This window comes from Typopeltis vanoorti, chromosome 14 (genome assembly GCF_054136105.1).
Source record: "Typopeltis vanoorti isolate ZY-2024b chromosome 14, IOZ_Tvanoo_1.0, whole genome shotgun sequence".
Lineage (NCBI taxonomy): Eukaryota > Metazoa > Arthropoda > Arachnida > Uropygi > Thelyphonidae > Typopeltis > Typopeltis vanoorti.
Window position 1 is genome coordinate 121,978,107 of NC_143562.1, and position 22,745 is coordinate 122,000,851.

The 22,745-nt window shown below is 37.0% G+C and overlaps 1 protein-coding gene across 8 annotated transcripts in view; it reads right to left on the minus strand.

Annotated features, from left to right (window-relative positions):
- LOC150099873 (protein hu-li tai shao-like) overlaps positions 1-22,745 on the minus strand; it is a 542,656-nt gene that overhangs the window by 173,285 nt on the left and 346,626 nt on the right. The window lies entirely within an intron of this gene.

The following is a 22,745-nucleotide window of genomic DNA, read 5'->3' on the forward strand; positions in this document are numbered from 1 at the left end:
GCTTAATGACACTATTAGTGTAAGCATCATTATACTATCAAATAACCAGAATATTCTAGATCCTGAATAATTTCTTTACATTCACAGTGGCAATACATTGTGGATGGAAAGAAGATTTGAAAAGAAAGAAGAAATTTTCTTCTTTTTGAATTCAACAAGATTCTTTTGATCTCTTTCTGGCATAAAAAAAAAAAATTAAAAAATAAAAAAAAATAATAATAATAAAAACCAAGGAAGCATTATTACCAATACAGAACTTGGAGACAAAATAGAAAGCTACAAGATTAGCCTTCTCTATAAGTAATGATGCAATACAACTCTCTGATGTAAAAGTACAAAAGCAGAAAACAGAGATGGACAAAAGTTAAGACTAACAGCAAGAGACCAAAAAGAACAATTTCCATTTTGACATGAAGCAAATTTTCCAGTTTTAGATGTTTCAAAATTATTATTTTTTTTATATGTTGGCAATTTGTTTCCAACTACCATGAGCTTTGGCATAGACAAGAAGGGAACCTGGATATTAAAATTAAAGCCCGTTGCAACATGTTTCATTTTCTCTTGGACAACTTTAGCACAAAGGCTAGGATAAGAACTGGAAATATAGAGAACAAGCGTTTGGATCAGAAGTTCAAGTAAGGAAATGAAGAACAGAAATTTTGTCAGGAGTTTGAAGGTAGTCTTGATGTTGTATTTATGTAGTGTTCTATTTTTTCTGAAATGTCTCTAACATAGGGAATGGCTATGGCATTCTTGTAATCTTTTTAGTTTTTAGTGGTATTTTTATGGAGGATCTTGTGAACTGTTTTTTTATTGAAGCCATTTTTTTTTTACAAATGTGTGGTTAACGATTTCAAATTCTTGGTTTAGAGCTTGTTCATTCGAAGAAATTGTTAATGCTCTATGTTTGAGGGTGCTTATGACTCCTAGTTTTTGGGTTAGGTGGTGGTATGAATTTTTGTGTATGTATTGGTCCGTGTGTGTGTAGGTTTGCAGTAGACAGAGAAGGAGAGACAGCCTGAGGGAAGACATGTAATAAGTGTGTCTAGAAACGGAAGAGAATTGTTGTTTTCGAATTCGATGGTGAATCGGATACTTTTGTGTTGTTTGTTCAGGTGGCTAAGGAATTATTTAAGTGGGCAAAGAGGGTTGTATTCTGCTCTGGGTATTTCATGTGGCAAAACAATTTTTACCTACAAAAAGAAGGTACAGTCATGGGTTCACTGCTTTTTCCCCCAATAGCTAACTTTTACATGGAAGACTTCAAGCAACAAGCTCTAGATTCAGCCAACCTTAAAGCCCAAAGTCTGGCTCAGAAATGTCGATGATATTTTTGCCATTTGGCCCCACGGCTGCAAAAATAAAATACATTCCTTAGCCACCTGAACAAACAACACCAACATATTCAATTCACCATTGAAATCGAAAACAACAACTCTCTTCTGTTTCTAGACACACTCGTCACAAGTCTTCCCTCAGGCTGTATATGAACATCACTGAAATCTCGGAACTGAAACCAAACAGAGTTGTGAAGTGGATCTGTTAGGTTTTGGGTTCCCTAATTCCTCCCTTCTCACAAGTAACCAATTTCTCCTAGATAACATAACTTCAAAGTGGGAGGGACATAAAATATGCATTGATAAAGCTACTTAGTCTAAGGCAGTGTTTCCCAACCTTTTTGAAGTCGCGGACCCCCTGTAGCGAATGCTATGTCGCGGACCCCCCCGTAGCGAATGTTAAGCAAAGAATGCTAGCCTATCTGATGATGTAATGTCTGTGCTCTCATCAACACAAATAGAAAATAAATTACATGAAGCCAAATCTTTTGTTAATTGTTCTGCTGTATTCCTTTCCAACTTAAGTATCCTATCCTTAACTGTTTTTCTACTCGCAGACAAATCTTTAATACACTAAATAATTTTTATCTTTTCTGAAAGACAGTCAAAAAAGGAAAGGATCACATTCTAGCCATGCTTCTTTAAATATACTCCCCATCACTGAGTGGTTTTCCATGTTGGACAATAATTTTTGAAACCTCAAAACTAGCAGCAACTAAGTTGGAACTAGGCCTGCTTGAAATAAATTTTATCAAAGTATCAAATGTTCTTTTTGGGTCTTGCTCACTTTTATTGCTTAAGTTTTTATGAACAGTTTCAAAATGTCTCTTTACAGAAGAAGTCCTACAAACAACTGGTTTGGAACATAAAATGCAGAATGCTTTATTATCTTTCTTAATCATACCAAAATTTTCAGTCCAGTATTCTTTAAATTCTCTAATATCCTCTTCATTTGAATGTCCAATTACAAACACCAGCAAAGAAACATATAATTAGTACAATTATATGTTTCTTTGCGTGGTTGTGACATTCTGTAAAGGGCAGGAAGCAAATAAAAATATATGATAATGGCGTATGTATGTGTGTGTGTGTGTGTGTGTGTGTGTGTATATATATATATATATATATATATATATATATATATATATATAGCATACATATGAATAGAAAAAAGGAGGAAGAAAGAAAGGAAGTCAAGAAGGAAATAAAGCAAAAGGAAAAAAGTAAATTATAACTGAACGACTAAAGATGTACAACCACAAGATACATACAGAAAATAATTGCTTTCTTCATACAGCTTCCAACTTTAATGAAAATTGGATCATGGGGTGTAAAAATATGGACAGAGATGTATGGACACCGACAAAAATTATAATTTGGACTCAGAAAATCTCATCATGATCACTCTCTGCATACACCTACCAAGTTTAAGCAAACCAAAAATTAGCACAATTATAAGCCTACCTACACACACACACACACACACACACACACACACACAAATAAAAGAGAAAGGTATGCATGCCATCTAATCACGTGCAAATAACACTTCATAATCTTGAATATTGATAATACATTTCACATAGTTTTAACAATAACTTATGCTTATGACAATGTAAAGAAAATTTGCATTTATATCTAATAAATTATTATTATTATTATTACGTGATCTCTCCAGGGAGTCCAAAGGCTCATCGAGTAAGGACACCTACTCTGCAGCTCTGTCTTCACCACTCAATCCATTAACTACCACAAACCACAACTACCATCATCTACCGTCCACTACCACCACCACTAGTATTTTCACAGGCAATCACAAACATCCATGCCCATAGCAGGATTCGAACCTGCAGACTTTTGGCTGGAGAGCGGATACGCTAACCACTCGGCCAATTGTCAAATAAACATAGTAAGTGACAATAAATACTTCCAATCAGTGGTGAGCGATAAGGGGCTCACACGAGCCCTTTGTTAAATTTTTCTCAAACTTGAGAGCCCCTTGTTCATCATGTTTGCTTTTTTTTATTTTTTCAAAAAAAAAAAAAAAAAAAAAGAAAAACAAATTTTTTTGAAACATATTAAGTGACAAACTCATACGGTAGCCTAACAAAAATTAATCTATTCGCCAGTGTATAGATTATTTGGAATTATTGTTTCAACTCCTCTATAACAGCCTGTGTAGCTCAGTGGATGTGGCGTTTGCACACCGCCGCGCTTGGCCGCACGAAGGAAGACTTCATTTCGAGTCTAGTCGGCGACTAGAGGAAATTTTTCTAAGCCTTTTTTCGACCGGTTCCCGAGTTAGTCGATCTCTGGCACGGGCAAGCAGGTTTTTCCTCCCGGAAACTCGGGTTTTTCGTCCTGTAAACTCAAGAAAATCGACCGTAGAACCCACATTATTTCAGACATTAAATATATTGTGTTAGGGTTAGGGACCACGAGATGGCAGCACATTTGAGCCGTCTCTCTTCACTGCGTACTGCTTAATTAATGATAGCTTTGGGCCATCTGTCTGACTGGGTACCAGTGGAGATTGAACTGCCCACTCAGTCTCCAAAAGTTAGATAGGGCTAAATGGCCTCGCCTACTCCTGTATACGGGAATAAAAAGGCGTTAGCTGATTTTTTTTTTTTTTTTTTAAACTCCTCTATAACAAATGCACCCAAGTTTGAAAACAAAAAAAGCGCATGCACTATCTTCACCCTTCTCCCTTCTGGTAGCCAATCGTATGGTAAAACCGTTGATTATCACTTGCAGTATAAAAACAAAAGCGAATTACAGTATTACATATTTCAATATTATTGTGTTTAGAAATATTTATTTATTTATAGATTGTTTGTCATAAAAACTTCTATCGCAAACAAAACAAATTTATTTTGTTTATAAAAAATGCGAACTATTGCATATGTGCGATTATAAAGGATTTTATTCTTATTATATTTTGATAGTTAAAAAATGTTTTTCTTATGTAAGATAAATTAACACAGATGATTGTGTGCAAATATTTTATGTTTAGATCATGAAATATTTGTTTAAAAATGATAGCTTTTACAGGTTGATTGTCCCCTCATACTTTCTGATTGGCAATTTGTACACAAGCTGTATTAATAAAAGTTTTTGTGTGAAATAAGCTTATTTTTTTGCTCGACGATGCGAGCCCTTTGTTAAAATTTCCATAGCTCACCACTGCTTCCAATCCATATTTTAATGACTTACAATTTAATTACATCCAAATCAACATATATACACACTTTAGAAAACTGATAAATTCTTCACGAAACATGAAAAATATATAAAATGATGGTAAAGGAGTCAAGCCATGTCTGGCTGCCTGGCAAATAATGCAACAACAGGACAAAACTTGTCAGTATATTGCAGAGATAGATGGCTTGGAAATAGGATGTTTGTTTCATTTTCTTATTACTTACTATATATAATGCAGTAAAGAAACACAGTATCAACTGTGTTTCTTTATTGCATTTTTATTTGGTATCACTCTGCTTATTGAGCATAAGTATTTAATAAAATTGTATTCTATTAAGTTAAAATATACAACTCAGCAAAGATGTTGGATATGTATTTATTTATTTATTCATTTTTAAGGTAAGGCTGGGTTGCATGATGGAAAAAAGTCATTGGCATGCCATGTTCAGCATGCGTGCCAAGGGTTCTCCACCCTTGACCCATACTGATATAACTATATGGCCAAACTGATATGCATACCCTGAAATTTCCCCACCCAGGTATAGGTTGGCTTGTGTATACAGTCAGCCCTTGACTTACAATATATGCAACTTATGATGGCCATCTTAACATGTTCACTGATTACTACCTCACTCCTGCAACCCATTGATGAGGATGTTTTTGCTACTACTGAGGGTAAGAAAAAACCACCAGAGACTTTTGAAAGGAATAAAATATCTTGCAGATGCAGCATGGGCTGAGGTGATAGCAGAGTGCATGAACGGTGTTTGGAAGAAGCCGATGAAAATGTATATCTCTTGGAAGGTTTTGTCTTTGTTAAATTCTGTTAATGTATGATATACATTTTTATCAGCTTCTTCCAAACACCATTCATGCACTCTGATGATGTTAGCTAAAGAGTTATAAATTGAGAGTTTATTTTTCACTTGGTTAGACTATAATAAGTTTAGTTTAATCCTTCATCCAAGTGTGAGCAAAGAAAGTTTACGCCTGAAAGTATCTTCAGGACTGAGCTAAGGTAGTGCAACACCAAGGCAACTTGTGGCAAAGGTGGAGAAAGCTATCATCACTCCTATCTCAGTATCTCCCATAATGCAAAGCACATCTCCTTGCAGATATGTGTAATGCATTATGGGAGATACTGAGATAGGAGTGATGATAGCTTTCTCCACCTTTGCCACAAGTTGCCTTGGTGTTGCACTACCTTAGCTCAGTCCTGAAGATACTTTCAGGTGCAAACTTTCTTTGCTCACACTTGGATAAAGGATTAAACTAAACTTATTACAGTTATAAATTGACAATGAAGATGTTGGAAGCAGTGAAAGAAGAGCTCTGAAATGCAGACATTATATAGCCAGAAAGTTGCAGGAGAGGAAAAAAAAAAGCAAAAGTAAAAGAGGAAGCCAATTCTCCCCAAAAAGGATTACAGTGAAAAAATTGCAGAGATATTTGCCCCAGTTACAAGGTAGTTCAGTTATTCGAGGAAAAAGATTTCAACACAGAGACTTAGGAAAGTAGACAGAATGATGCAAGCAGCAACTGCTTGCTAGAGAGAAATTTAAGCTGAAAAGAAAAGGAAACCCATGGATGCCATGTAATAAATTTTTAATGAACCCCACTGCCAATGTCACTTCATCACCCAAATATGAATTGTAACTTTCCCCAAGTTATGCATCTGGTGAGCCATCCTCAGAATATTTTGTTGAAATTTCAAGAGTTTGTTGTTGATTATGTAGAGTCTCCTGCCTCTTTTGATGGATTGTCTAATTAACAAAGCAGCAGCTTTGATGAATTATTCTTGCTCCATGAATTTTTATTTATTATTTTATTGGCAAGTGAACAGAAGAACTGTACACCCGTGTTTCGTAATTCATTACAGTACAGTAGCATACAGAAATGATAATTTGTACATTGTACTACATCACTATAAACAAAGAATAAAATTAGTTAAAAAATATAACAAAACAGGCCTACACATTTTAGCATTTAGCCATATTAATTGTTAACATGGTTCATATAGCAATTTGACTTATGACAGGATTCCAGGTTGAATAATGTATTGAGTTGAAGACAAACTTCAATTTAACATCAAAGAAGTTCAAGCCTGGCATTGTCAACATTAATGGGAAAGAATGCAACTAGCAGAAGAATTGGATAAGTACATGATTGACATAATAATTATTATTGAAACAAAGAAGACAAACAGGTGAGATTCTTCTAAGCAACAAACAAAGACGAGATGTCATATTCAAGATATAACGATTAAGGAAAGGGAAGGAGTAGCTATAGTATTCAAAGTGCTTCCATAACACAATTGGAAGAACATCGGGACATTGTATCCTTTAAGTGGAAAATACTCGAGTTTAATTATCATCATGACAAGAGGAATTTTTATATGGGCTTTTTCAAGTCAAATTTTGTGTTAGCCAATCTCATACAGAAGAAGCAGGGCTTTTGACGTCGAAACTCGGGTTTTGCATCCCACATACATGCAATTAACCACACACACACACACAATTTACAGACAAAAAATACTATTTGTGGTGGTGGGGAGCAGTAGATAGTGTTGGTGTTCTATGATGATAGTAATAGTGTCATTGTGTTGCAGTTGGAGGATCAAGTAGAGGAGATGGTAAGTTGGGTGTAGTGAATAGCATTCCCTCCCATGATGAGTCTTTGGATTCCCTGGAGATGTCACCTAATAATAGTAATAATGATAAAAACTAGACAGGAAAATTATTATTTTTTCCCCCATTCTGATGTTTGCTCACCTCAGAATGGGAAAGTGTGAGCAAACAAAGTTTGTGATTGAAAGTATCTTCAGGACTGGGGTAAGGTGGTACAACACCAGGGCAACTCGTTGCAAAGGTGGAGCAAGCTACCAATACTCCTATCTCAGTATCTCCTATAATGCAAAACACATCTCCTTGCGGATATGTCTAATGTTATGCATTAAGGGAAGGGCCACTACCCAGACTAGTTTGAACCTTTATTGAGGTCTCTTCAGTGGGAGCCAGGCCCAACTGGAGATACCAGGCAGAAGCATTAGCAGGTCATCTCCACCTATAAGAGTTGCCAAATGGTGTGCCGCCCTTTTTTAATAAATTACTCTAGATTTAGAGAAAGATCCAAGTGTGAGCAAAAACTTTGTTTGCTCACACTTGGATAAAGGATTAAACTAATTTTATTATACTCTAACCAAGTGAAAAATAAACTTTCAACATCTTTCTCTAAATCCAGAGTAATTTATTAAAAAAGGATGGCACACCATTTGGCAACTCCTATAGGTGGAGATGACCTGCTAATGCTTCTGCCTGGTATCTTCACTTGGGCCTGGCTCCCACTGAAGAGACCTCAATAAAGGTTGAAACTAGTCTGGGTTGTGGCCCTTCCCTTAATGCATAACATTAGACATATCCGCAAGGAGATGTGTTTTGCATTATAGGAGATGCTGAGATAGGAGTGTTGGTAGCTTGCTCCACCTTTGCAACGAGTTGCCCTGGTGTTGTACCACCTTACCCCAGTCCAGAAGATACTTTCGGGCGCAAACTTTGTTTGCTCACACTTGGATAAAGGATTAAACTAATTTTATTATACTCTAACCAAGTGAAAAATAAACTTTCAACAGAATGGGAAAGTGAAAAATGTGACTAATTTGTGGTTACAGTCTCCACAGAAGGATTGATTAAGGAAGAGGGAGAGGAATTTTTCAGCAGAGAACGAAATTGACACAAAGAAAAAGGAAAAGTTGGTCCTTGTTGAAAATCTAAACAGCACAGTAAAAAATCATCACCTTGTTAAATCCTGAATGAAGGAATCTTGCAAAGAAATCATTCATTCAGGGTCTAACATATTAAACTACACAAAGAGAAATACCTGCACATCAGCTGAAATTAAAGTGAAACTTCTTCACATATGTATAAAATTGCATTTTATTTTATGTACCACGTATTTTAATCTATTGCGATCATACCAAGATCGAATTAGAGATTGTCTTAAAAGAGGAATTTGTTAATATTATTTAAGCCACACTTCAGCTGTATAGAATGATGGTGAGTCACCAGATAGATATTAAGTAACAATTCATAGAAGGTATACAACTACACGCGTCCAGCAAAACACTGGAGGCAGTAGCTTACACGAAAAGTACGTCGACGCGAATTCCGTAAATACAAGAGTATAACAGCAAAGGGGAGAGCAAGGAATAAACCCAAGGGGAGAAAAGATACAGGTCATGTGCAAAGGGGACACTCGAACGAAGAATATAAGGGAATGAGTGCCGTATTGGCTCTCTCTTACGCCTACGCTGGCATGAGGACAGCCAATAGACAAGAGGTAACCAGACGTACACGTGGTACAGAAGGACGTCGGAAAAGGTTCGGTAAAGTAGAATTACTCTATTTTGTGTTTAGAATTCTTTAGGTGAGATAAAATTACTTGTGAATGTAAATTATGAACATTATTCTAAAGAACTTTGTGGACAAATTCTAATTAGAAAGTTAGCCTCCTTTTGAGAATAAGAATTGTTTGGAAGAGGTCTTTTGTGTTGTATGTGATTCATTTGACATAACGAGATTAGGACTGTAAACTTATAGTAACAGAATAACATTAGAATGTTAGTTATATTATCTTATGAATAGCTTGCTGAAGGGAATTTTAGTCATTTGCTATCTATCCCAATTATCAGTCACTGTGTCTTATATGCTTTATAACCTTTGATTTAAATTTAAAGTGTGTTGATCTTTTAACTCTAGTTTCTTTATTTAATATTAAGATAAATTGAATGCCTGAATTTCTTTGATATTCCAATAAAATTACTTATTTCCCTATTACCTGAGTCATGCCTGATTACGATTCCGAATTACCATCTATAAAAATAAAATCTCTTTTGGCGGGAAGGAATCAGAAAGTGCATATAATCATAGATTTAGGCCACGACTGCAGTCTGAATCTATACAGCTGTATTAAACTAAAATATAGTGTAAGAATGCCTTAGAATCTAGTACTGTCTCCCTGAGTAAGGATCTTTTCTGCTATAGCGTACTGGCTGGCGCAGATAATATAAATTTGCCAGTATCCGAAGAGGAAACAATCCTAGATATAAATATATTAGGCCCAATATCTGAAGAAGAAAAATAGCAATTGAAAGATAGAAAGGGAAGATATAAAATAAGAAAAACAACGACGTAACAATCTACGGGGTGCTTAAGGGTCAAAGCTGTATAACTGAGAGGAGACCTCCACATTGTCTTTAAAGGAATGCGGAGAACCGACCAGATCTTCTGACCTAATGTCCAATCCTCACCTTCTCGTGGTGCATCCTGTTGGGTATCTATTTGGATACTGAAAGAACGAGGATGGGCTGGCAATTTGGGATTTAGCCGACCAAATTGTATTCTTATTGGTTAAACCAAAATAAAAAATGATGGTACAACATGACAAAAGTTCATGCCGGCTGGGGTGTCGTCTGGTTAAACAAGGCCCCCATTGTTTTCGCCAGGGCAAACAGCGAAAAGTCAGCTACCGGAACAAATCTGAAAACAAACCCCAACTCAACATCACCAGAGTTAAAGATCGGTACTATCAACATTAGAAGCCTGAATGGCAAAGAAATGGAGCTAGCTGAGGAATTAGATAAGTACCAGATCGACATAATAGGGGTGAGTGAAACAAAAAAGACAAAAACTGGTCAGATCTTTCTGAGCAATAAATACAAAATGCTATATTCAGGCAATGACAATCAAGGAAAAGAAGGAGTAGCCATAGTATTCAACACAAAATACGAGGCTAATCTTCTTGAATGGCAGCCAGTCTCAAGTAGAGTAATGTGGGCAAATATGAGAATGGGGGAACTGGACAATGAGACTTATTTGTGCCTATGGTCCCACAGAAGGTTCTACTAAGGTAGAAGTGGAGGAATTTTTTTGAGGCTTTAGAAAAAGCAACTGACACAATGAAAAAGGAAAACGTGGTCCTTGTTGGGGATCTAAATAGCAGAGTAGGAAATGATTGTGAGACATACAAAAATATTTTGGGAAAATTTGGAGAAAAGAGCAAAGCTAATAATAATGGCAAATATCTGTTGGATTTCTGCTCAGGACATGGACTGGTTATTACTAACACCACGTTTCAACATAAAAATGTGCACAAATTCAAATGGAGAGAAGAGGCAAAGAATAAGAAAAGTCTCATTGACTATGCTATTGTTGATAGTGATGTTTTCTCCCTGGTGCAGGACACCAGAGTGTACAGAGGATTTGAAATTGGAAGTGATCGCTATTTAGTCTTGAGCAGGATATTTTTATCCTGCTCAAGAATATTTTGAGCCTGGACAGAGGGACGAATTCTCGCTGATTGGAGTAGAGCTCTCATAGTACCCATATATAAAAAGGGGAATAAAACTGAATGTGAGAATTACAGAGGTATTTCCCTAATGAGTGTTCCTGGGAAGATCTATGCAAGTATACTTGAAAAACGGTTGAGAAGAATTGTGGAAGAAAAGCTTGGTGAAGAACAAGCTGGATTCAGGCCAAATAGAGGCTGTCAGGATCAGATCTTCACTTTACAACAAATAGTCGAGAAAGCATGGGAATATAACAGAGATCTGTATTTAAGTTTTGTCGATTTGGAAAAGGCATATGACAAGGTGCCAAGAGAGAAGCTATTCAATACGCTACAGTTATATGGTGTCAATGGGGCATTATATCAAGCAATACTTAGTCTATATTTGAATTGTAAGTCAACAGTTAGAATTGAAGGAAGTACAGGAAGATGGTTTAATGTTAAATCTGGTGTGAGACAAGGATGTACATTATCCCCTCTGTTATTCATTATCTATATGGATCACATTATGAAGGGAAGTGGTATTAAACATGATATCAGAATTGGAGATGTTAATGTCAGCTCTTTGCTTTATGCGGAATGATGTTATACTTCTAAATAAATCCGCTACAAGTCTGCAAGATTCTCTGACTAAATTGAATAGCTGTTGTAATAGATATGGCATGAAGGTCAGCAATAAAAAGACAAAGACAATGAAAATAGGCAGAATCATTGAAAATGTCAACTGTGTTGTGAATGGAGAACCTGTGGAACAAGTGAAACATTTCAGCTACTTAGGCACGATTTTTACTGAAGATGGTAAATTAAATATAGAAATAGACAACAGAATCAGCAAAGCTGGTATGGTAGGAAGTCAATTGAATAAATTCATATGGAATAAGAGAGAAATTACTCAAGACACTAAATTAGCTATATACAAGACAGTGTTCAAACCAGTTTTAACTTATGGATCTGAGAGCTGGGTCAGAAGTAAAACACTTGACCAAAGACTAGAGACCACAGATATGAGAGTCCTGAGAAAGATTAGAAGCATGGACAAATGCCGTCAATGGCAATATCATATTAAAAATGAGGATATTAGGAAAGAACTTGGCATTGTCAGCATCCAGGAATGCGTTAGCAGAGCTAATCTCAGGTGGTATGGTCATTTGAACAGAATGGGCGAGGAAAGATTAGCAAAACAAGTGTTCTCTGCCAGGTTGGCAGGAAAACGATCCAGGGGTGAGACCAAGATATAGGTGGATTGATACGGTACAAAGTGCCTTAGACGATAGAAACATAAGATCTGATAATGCTGGAGTCTTGACAAGTAACAGACTGATTTGGAGGAAAATTGTAGATAGGAAGTTAGTAATGATGTAATTTTTTTTATGTAGTACTGTCATATCCTGTACACCCCTTGAGGGTGCATGGCAGGAATTTGATGATGATGATGAAGATAGAAAGGGAAGATATAAAATAAGAAAAACAACGACGTAACAACCTACATATAGAAATATTTGGAGAAAAAGCAGAGCTATTTGTACCTGCTGCATTTGATTATTATTTTGTGGTATCTCCATAGAGTTAGGAAACTCATCATGGGAGACCTCAAATTAACCATTATACACACATATCCTATCATACCTCTGTGACTCCATTCGCCATCAGAGAATTCACAACCAATTCTGGCAATTCATTCCACTGACCCATCACTCTCCACACTAAAATTCTGGTCTGCAGACCCATACTAACCACACTATTACAAAACTTCCACACATGGTACCTAGTTCTCTGACATATATTGAAAAATTTCGTGTGCATCAATTTTCTAAAATCCTTTAATATCTTTAAAGTTACTATCATGTCCTTTCTTTTCCACCTATGAACTAAACTTTGTAACCAACAAACCTTCAACCTATCCTTGTCAGGAGTATTCCACAGACCTATCACCATCTTGGTCACTCATCTCTGAATCCCTTCTACCACCTCCTGGTCCCCAAATCTGTGTGCAGTAGTCAAGATGTAGCCAAATCATACCATTATAAAGAGGGATAACAATTTCCTTATCTTTACTTGCTAGCATGTTTTTCAACAGTCAAGTAATCCTTTGAATTATTTTACCAACTTTTGCAAATATGTCCTCTGAAGTTCAGTTCTTTGTCCACTATTATCTCCAAGTCCCTAGCCTCATCAATTTCCTGCAATTCAATACCATCAATATGATACACCATATGCAACCTTAAACCCAAAGTGCATAACCTTAAATTTTGCAACATCAAATTGACAATCATTATCCTTTGCCAACAATGCCAATTTATTTAAATAATCCTACAGGATATCTACTTGTACATCACCTTTATCAACTATTATTCTCCTCACTTTGCATTATCAATGAACTGAATATCTCCTCTTAAATCTTTCCCTATGTCATTAAAGAGTAGTGACCTAGTTCTGATCCCTGAGGTACTCCACTAGTCACCACCATTCTCTAGATTCCACTTTACCATATACTACTCTCTGGTATCTGTGTGTCAGGCCCCCCCCCCCCAATCTACTAGCTTCATATCCATTCCTATTTGCTCCAGCTTTTGTAATGTAATAAATAAATTTGAAGTAAATGTTGTAATAATCTGTTAATGATATGGACTAGTTATTACTAACGCCATGTTCCAATATATGAATGCGCAAAAATTTGCACAAAGAATAAACAATTTCATAGATGATGGTTATTGCTGATAGTGATATCGTTATGCTGGTTCAGGAGAGAACAGTATACAGAGGATTTGAAATAGGTGGTGATCACCATTTAGTTCTGAGTAGGATAAAATTTAATATCATGTTGAAAAAAAAATATGGAAGAAATTTTTAGAAAGAATGAAAGTTAAGCAGCTATGAGACGTGAGCTGTAGAAGTAACAACACATATTATTAAAGTATAAATGAAAGAAAGCAAGAAATAACCCTTGGAGATTAAGTGCCAGGATATCGAAGAAAACACATTGATTCAGCCAGAGAGGCATGTGGAGAGGTCGTCTGCATGGATATAAAAATAAGAACTCCATGATGAACTTAGAAAGTTAATGACAGTTAAGGAAAAGAAGAAAGAATATCAAAAATTCCTGACAAGCTCTGAGAGAATAATACAGAGAAAAATGTAAGAAAGCAAAGCATTCTGTAAAACTAGCTTATCAAATTTCATGGGAAGATGTTAGTAAGAACACAGGAAATAAATATCAGGAGGTCGTCAAATATTCTGGAGCCTACTGAAAAAGTGTAGAAATGGAGAAAAGGGTACTGTAAAAGAAATCAAAGATGATAAAGATGACATAAAAACTGAAGATGAAGAAATTCTAGATATTCAGAGTAAATATTCTGAAAGACTGCTAAATGAAACAAGCAGTGCCTAAAGGATGGAAGACATCGAAGAGGAATGCAGTTGGGAATACGGTTCATGGACAATTCATCGTGAGAAAATTGATCGCAGGGAAAATTCATCAAGAAGAAAAATCATCGCAGGGGAAAATTCATTGAAGCAAAAATCATCGCAAAAAAAATTCCCTGAAAGCGTTATTCACTAGAAAATTTGAAGTCAGTTTAGTTTAACATGTATTATGTAGAGGTGTCTGATATTTGATAGTAATTTGTATCTGAGAGATACGGCGAACTCCGATGTCGGTACAGTATTGGTTTAGTTTTTTATTTTTTTATTTACCGTTGAAAATGGCTGTAAAAATATATCGACAGGATAATCCATCAGATGTTTAAGAGATTCAGCAAATGTTACTCGAGTCCGATGATGAAATGATAGAGTCGAATGCAAAAGTGATATTTGATAGTAAATTGTGAGATACCGAAAATTCTGATGCCAGAATAGTATTGGTTTAGTTGGAATTTTTCTTTTTCTTCAATAATTTCCAGATTGTAACTGAAAATAAATAAACCTACATGTACTATATTATAGTTTTTTTTTTTTTTTTTTTTTTTTTTTTTTTTTTAAGTTTTATAGCATTTCAGCCCATACTAGTAATGAATGTATCTCTCGGATACACACGACCTAAGCTGCAATTTTTTCGACCAAGACCTCTGCAGGGTTAACCTCCCAACCAGAAAGGACTTAAATATACATCCAGCAAATCCTGGATACAAGTCAGACAACCTGAAAAAACATGGATATCAAGTGCAGTTGACTGTCATATCCATTAGAAGGTGCGATAATCTTTCACCCCGACGAGAACACTTAACCTGATAACCTCGCGTACATAGCTACGTTCAGTTAGCTATTGCCAGAGACACAGTTGCTTGCTGTTTGCTCGGTAACTGGAATCTAAATTATACTACCTACAAGTTACATTTATTTTTGCTACTTGTTTTATTGTATATAGTTTTTAATGCCAGTGCAAATAAGAGATCCTTTCATATTTCTTCACTCAATATTGTATCACTCTGGAGAACAATGCCACTATCATTTTTTTTTTCCCCTAATTATCTTAGTCACCAATATATTTTATTCTCCCAGAACTTGATTCAACATAATTATTTTTGTCAAACGATTATTTTATAAATTCATAAAAATCCAAATCTTAAAATAAATACAGTCTGCATCTGTTACAAATTGTTTTATTTTTTATTCACAATCTTAGATAGAAAATTAGTTCACAGATTGCACGAAGGTTCGCTTTTTTACGATATTACCTTATAGATAATCATAAGTAAATCTTGAATCATATCACATAATGAATAATATTTATAACGTAATCTGTAGTTCTTTGCACTTCAACTTTCTTGGTTTCCTGGAATTGCTCATTACATATTGAAACGAATGGCTATTATGAAGTAAACTGTTATGTACATATTTTCTGCTAATTTTGATATTATGCTGCAATTTTGAAGTAGTGATACTTTCCCTACAGTTTATCATTCGAAACATATATAGGTGCATGCATCAAAATGAAATTTTATTTCCAAAATTTTCATAATAGAATTAAAATTGTATTTTGCCTTTGATGGCTCACCTTTCCTAGCACATCAAAATAACACATCAAACCATTGCACCCTCAGCTTCAGAAAAACTAGGATTTCTCTTTCGCTCACAATGTTACTTCACCTCTGAGCAGCAGTTAACCTTATACAAATCTTCCCAGCTATTGAATATTGCTCTCACATTTGGAGTGGGGCCTCTCTCAAAATGCTTGACTCGGTATACAGGAGAGCAATTAAACTTATTAATTAGGGTTTATACAAAAACCGACTTTTGAAAAAAAAAGTTTTCGAATTTTTACAAAAAAAAAAAAAAAATAACGATAATAATAATAATTAAAGCAGTAAAAAATATTTATACTTTCAGTTTATTTAATATTTATGGAACTACAAAAATATAACAAAATAAAATATACTCCATACAAAACCAAATAATAATAAAAAAAACTAAAATAACTAAAATCCGTACTTACAAAATATAAATTTTTATTTCATTTAGTATTTTTCTTCATGAAATATGATTTCAAAAAACAAAATGTCCACTGAAAGATTACTTAATCTTGTTCTTATTCTAGATACAAAATTGCCTGAAACAGAAAATACTCTCTCACTGGCTATTGAACTTGGTTTCATTGTTTTTGGGCATCAAATAAAAAATCTAAATTATTTGCTCATTTATTGGTTGCTCAAATACTGAAAATTTGGCCTTCAGTGTCATCTTCGGATTTGATATTATTTCTTTAGGTTCCTCAAGAAACCTATGAAATGATTTTTCCATGGCTTCTTTTAGAGCATTGCCCTGATTAATATTTTCTCGTCTCCAATACATTCATCATCGGAATCTGTTTCCATACAAGAATTTGGATATATTGTAGACTATTTTTCCAGATAACTCAATAATATCGAGTTTTGAAGATAGTGAAAATACACTAGATTTCTTTGTTGAAATGTTTTGTGGATTTTGCAAATATAACAAAAGGGTTACCAATCCAACTTGTCTTCTTTCTTGAATTCTTACTTCTAAAGCATTTAATAATTTAGAACTAATTTCAGTCTTTAAATTTTTTAGTTCATTTAATAGAAATTCAAATATGCCTTCACTTGTTAATAAATTGGCATCTCGCTGCCCTAAGGCTGCTAGATGTACAAAGCTCCATGGTTTTAGGATATTGAGCTTCATTCTGCATATGAGAAGCACCAATATCATTCAAAGCTAAAACAGCACATTTTTTTAATGTTATAAATCTTTCAATCATGGACTCTAAATCATGGAAATCATGGAATCTTAGCAACTTTTGCGATGTGCCCCCCCCCCCCTAAATTTCAACTCCTTATCCACCAACACTCCCAAATCCCTGGCCTCGTCAATCTCCTGGAGTACAGTTCCGCCAATGTGGTATACTGCTGCTAATCATTTCCCCCCAAAATGCGTAACTTTACATTTTGCCACATTAAATTGACATCCATATTCTCCTTAGCCCAGCACTCCAAACTATCCAAATCATCCTGCAAAATCTTGACATCCTGTGCATTCACCCAACTTTGCATCATCAGCAAACAAATGAACAGTTCCTCTCAGATCCTTTCCTATATTGTTAATGAGCAAATTAAACAGTAGTGGTCCAAAAACAGAACCCTGCGGCACACCACTAGTCACAGGCCATCTATTCGACTCTACTCCTTGGAACCTCCTTTATGCAGTGGAACTATTTTCCCCTCTTTCCACCCCCCTCGGGACTAACCCAGACCCGAGACTCAAATTAAACAAAATGGTCAAGGACACTGACAATTCTTTAGCACCTTCACGTATGACACGAGCTGGTATACCATCCAATCCCACAGATGTATTGACATTGAGGTTTCGTAATAGACTATTCACCTCCATTCCCATATAAGCTGTTGGTTCCTTCATTCCTGCAATGTCATCACCTGGATGATATACTCTTGCAAAGTACTCGCTCAGTAATTCCACTATATCAACTGATCTGGTTACCTCCCTAGCATCGGCATTCTTTAAAATCATTCTGCCGTATACATTTTTTCGTTTGCTTGAAACATATCAAAAAAACTGTTTGGGATTCTATTTAGCCTGTATGGCTAATTTTCTTTCATAATTCGCTTTTTCTTTTCTTACCACATTCATTACCCTTCTGGCCTGCGCTTTATAATGTTCATGTGCCTGCAGGTCACCTTTCTCCTTAAATTCCCTCCACAGTTGTTTCTTTTTTTGCAGCTTGAGCTTGAGCTGCAAAAAATGATGAATAATGATGTTATTCATCCATTTAACCTCTACTTGATTTACTATTCGGATTTTAGGTACACAGTCAGCCATTGCCTCCTGCAAACACTCCTTAACCACCTCCCATGCACTATCAACATCCAGCCCTTGCAGTTTTACATGCCATGGCACTGAACCAAGCAAACTCCTAAGCTTGTCATGCTTACCAGCCTGGTAATTCCACATGTACCCTGTCTTAATTGAAAATTCCACACATTTAGCCACCGCCCAAGTCAAGACCCTATGATCACTCTCACCAATTGGTGGCAACGTGGTCATATTCATTACAGCCAAATTCTCAGATGCAATTACTAGATCAAGCACTCTCTGACACCTAGTATTTTCCATTACATGCTGTCACAGATAGTTATCTCTAAATAACTGCATAAAATCCAATTCCTTCCAATCAATGTTACCATAGTTGAAATCCCCCATAATAATTACCCTCCTTCCATCATTGCTTCTATTTGCTTATGCATACTATCTCCACGATCTATTCCATCACCTGGTCTATAGCAGCACCCAATTGTATATTTTGTTCTGCTAGCCTCAATCTCACACCAAATAGCCTCAAATGTGCTCTTTTCTCTATCCAGCAGTTCAACTTCTATTCTCCTTGGCTGCAGTTCATCAGCTTTCATCAATAACACTCCCCTCCCCCTTTTTATTCTCCCTGTCCCTCCTGAACACACTATACTCCTCACATTCAATCTCACTAGCTATATCATCTGCTGTCAGCCATGTTCAACTAATGGCAATAACCTGTGGCCTGGAAGATCCAACCAAGGCCAAAATTTCTTCCTTCTTGTTCCTAACACTCCTGGCATTAGTATAAATGAAATGCAGAAGCCCATTAGTCCCACCCCTATTTTGATGCCTTATACTAACTATCCCATTCTGATTTGTTGTCCTTCATACTTGCTCGGGCATATTATACACATTCATACACTCAACTGCCTCTCTAAAGTCTGTATATCTACTTATATATGTAAGTTATATTATACTTAAATATGTATAATACTTCACCTAATCATGTGTGCACATGAAAATAAATAAATGACTATACATATATGTATACATACATATATATATTCAAATAAGTTCATTCCTGTTTAATATTGTGATGGAGGTGAGAGAAGACGTGCCTTGGACAATGTTGTATGCAGATGACATCTTGCTGTGTGCAGAATCAAGAGAAGAAGTGGCAGCTAAACTGAAAAGATGGAGGAAAGTACTGGAAGAGAGAGAGAGGTATGAGACTGAGCAGAAGTAAGACAGAGTATATGTGTTGCAAAGTGGATGGCAGCCAGGAGACAGATCTGAAGTTGGAAGGAAACATCATCAGGAAGGTGTTTAGATACTTAGGTTCAACAGTGGAAGAGGATGGAGAGGCTGAGAAGGAAGTGGGATGAAGGATACAAGCGGGATGGAGGAACTGGAGAGAGAGATATGGCTGGAGTGCTATGCGGTAAGAGGGTGCCGATCAATCTAAAAGGCAAAATCTGCAGGACAGTAGCGAGACCAGCTATGACATATGCTATGGAAACTGTGGCCCTGAGGAAAAATAACATCAGCAGGATGGAGGTAGCAGAGATGATAATACTTAGGTGGATGTGCAGTGTGACCAGAAAGGATCGTCTGAGAAATGACTATGAGAGGGGAACGGTAAAGTTACAAACTTAGGAGCGAAGTACTGGAGGCAAGGTTGAGATGGTTTGGTCATGTGATGAGGAGGGAAGATGAATATGTGGGAAGAAAGGTCATGCAGATGGATGTGCAGGGGAGGAGGAAATGCAGGCAGCTAAAGAAGAGATGGAGGGAGCTGATGCAGGAGGACTTGAGGATGAAGAACTTGGATGTGGTTACAGCCCAAAACAGGAGGATATGGAGGAGACTCACCAAAAACAGTGACTCTAACTAGAAGAAGATATATATATATATTGCTGGCCTGGTTGGTCGAATGGTTAGCTCTGCAACCAAATCGGCTGCAGGTTTGAATCCTGCCAAGGGCATGGATGTTTATGATTGTCTTTCACCTTCATACATTCATTCATACACCTATATAAACACTCTCATAGGCTGGAGTGGATCACCATGGAATAAATACACTCAACCCTCCAGTAATGGAAAAGGCCTTCACCAAGTAGTGGGGAAGATATAGGCTGATAAAAAAACAAACAAAAAAAAAAAAACAACAACAACAATATATATATATGTGTGTGTGTGTGTGTGTGTGTGTGTGTGTGTGTGTGTGTGTGTGTGTGTGTGTGTATTATTAGCATCTGACCTCCAAGGAGTCAGAGACTCATCGTGGGAGGTACACAGTATCACGCACAAAACTCATCTAACTGTACCTCAAATTGTTTTTTTTTTTTTTTTTTTTTTTTTAATGTTGGGCCCATACACAGGAGGTTGATTGGTCAACCTATAGTACATTAGTACCGTGTATGGATGGGGGGTTGGGAAAGGAGGAATTTGTTTACATTTGATTTGAATGACTTTAAATTGTATTCGTTGGGAAACACAGCAGGTGGGAGACTGTTCACAGTGCAACAGTTGCAGGGATGAAGGAAGAGGAAAAGAAACTTGTTCTATTTGTTTCTAGGTGCACTGTGAAAGGATGTTGTGCAGCAGCTGCACGTATTCCAATGAGCTTAGTACTGAGCGGGGAGAATTATTGATGTTATTTCGGATGAGCATTTCCCATGGAAATATTTGAAGAATATACTTACTGCAGAGACCAAACATCTGTGTGAAAGTGGGGGGGGGGGGGTTGGTAAAGGACGGATCATTGATAAGTCTAATTGCCCTCCTCTGTATTGAGCTGAGCATTTTGACAGAGCTTTTAGGGGCCCCACCCCATATGTGTGAGCAGTATTCAATAGTTGGGCAGATTTGTGACTTGTATAATGTTAGTAGCTGTTCAGGGGTGAAGTAACGTCTTGAGCAGAAGAGAAATCCTAATTTTTTTGAGGCTGAGGATGCAATGTTTGAGATGTGTTTGTGCCAGGAGAGGTTTGATGTGAAGGTGATTCCGAGGAGCGATATCTCAGGCTGTCTGGAAATTTGGGTATCGTAGAAAAGGATACTGGGAAAAAGTTATTTTTTATGGGAAATAGTACAGAACTGGGTTTTGCTGGCGTTGAAATTTACGAGGTTATCCAAACCCCATTGTAGGATGGCTTGGAGATCAGAATTGAGGGTGGTGGTGGTTGATGTTCTGTAGGATGAGGTGAGTTGTGTAGGGTAAGGCTTATCGAATGCAAGCGACGAGTGTAGTGTGCTGTCATCTGCAAAACTGTGTATTGGGTTGGAGGTCAATTGCAGTAGGTAGTTGATGTACAGCAGGAACAGGGTTGGTGAGAGGACAGAACCTTGTGGGATCCCAGCATTAATTGAGTGGTGCGAGAATAGGGAGCCTTCCACCATCACACACAGTGTGCGTCCAGACAGAAAACTGGCAATCCACCTACAGAAGTCTTGGGTCAGACCGAATGATGGTAGTTTGCCTAGTAGGTCTGTGCCAGACCCGGTCAATGGCTTTGGAGATATCTAGCGCAACCACTTGAGATTCGCCAAACCTCTCCATAGCACTTGTCCAGAGATGGGTGACGTGAGTAGATCTGTTGATCGGCAGTGGCAGAATCCATACTGGCAGTCATTTATTTGGTGGGTGTCTTCAAGATAGTGTAGGAGGTGGGAATTGATGATTTTTTCCATTACCTTTGACAGGACTGAGGTAAGCGAGATAGGGCGGTAATTGGATGGCAGTGGCTTGTCACCCTTCTTGGGAATGGGCTGAATATAGGCCAATTTCCAGTTTGTGGGATAGATTCCAGTGGAGTAGGAGAGTATATATAGGTGACATAGGATAGGGGTCAGTTCTGGAGCACAATTTTTCGAACAATTGGGGGAATGCCATCGGGGCCAGGAGACTTTTTTGTGTCTAATTGGGACAGTATTTTTCTGATTTCATCCTGGCAAAAGTATATAGGGAGCACTGTAGTATGGTGGGTGTCTGGAATGGTTGGGGGATATTTACCATCGTCGTTTATGCATGCATTTGAAGCAAAGTATGAGGCCAGAAGATTGGCTTTTCTGTGGGTGATGAGGCAGTAGAGCCATCAGGGTGTGATAGAGATCGGAATAGTGTTGGACAGAAGTTACGGCCAATAGCTTTGGCAAGATACCAAAAGGCTCGGCTGCCGTTTGGACAGGCTGCTAGTTTCCTGCTGTTTGCTCTTCCGAACTCTGTTTTGGAAGCATTGATTGTTTTTTTTTTTGCACCTATTACGGGCTTCGGTGTAAGCTTTGAAGGATAATGAGGTTCTTGATTTCTGTTAGTTGTGGTATGTCTGGTGTTTCATCTCTACAGCCTTGGCACATCTTTTGGAGAAACAGAGTTTCGTTTGGGAATGGAGGTTCAGAGTGTTGTGTGGAATGTATGTATTCATGCCAGTGAGGATTACTTTGGTAATAAGCTCGGTGCATATGTTTGGGTTAGAAGGCCGGAAGCAACAGTCCAACCATGGGAATGCGGCATAGAAGTTGCAGAGGCTGTCCCACTCGGCACAGTTATAGTGCCAAACTACTCTTGTATGGGGGTGTCTGTGTAAACGTTGTTGC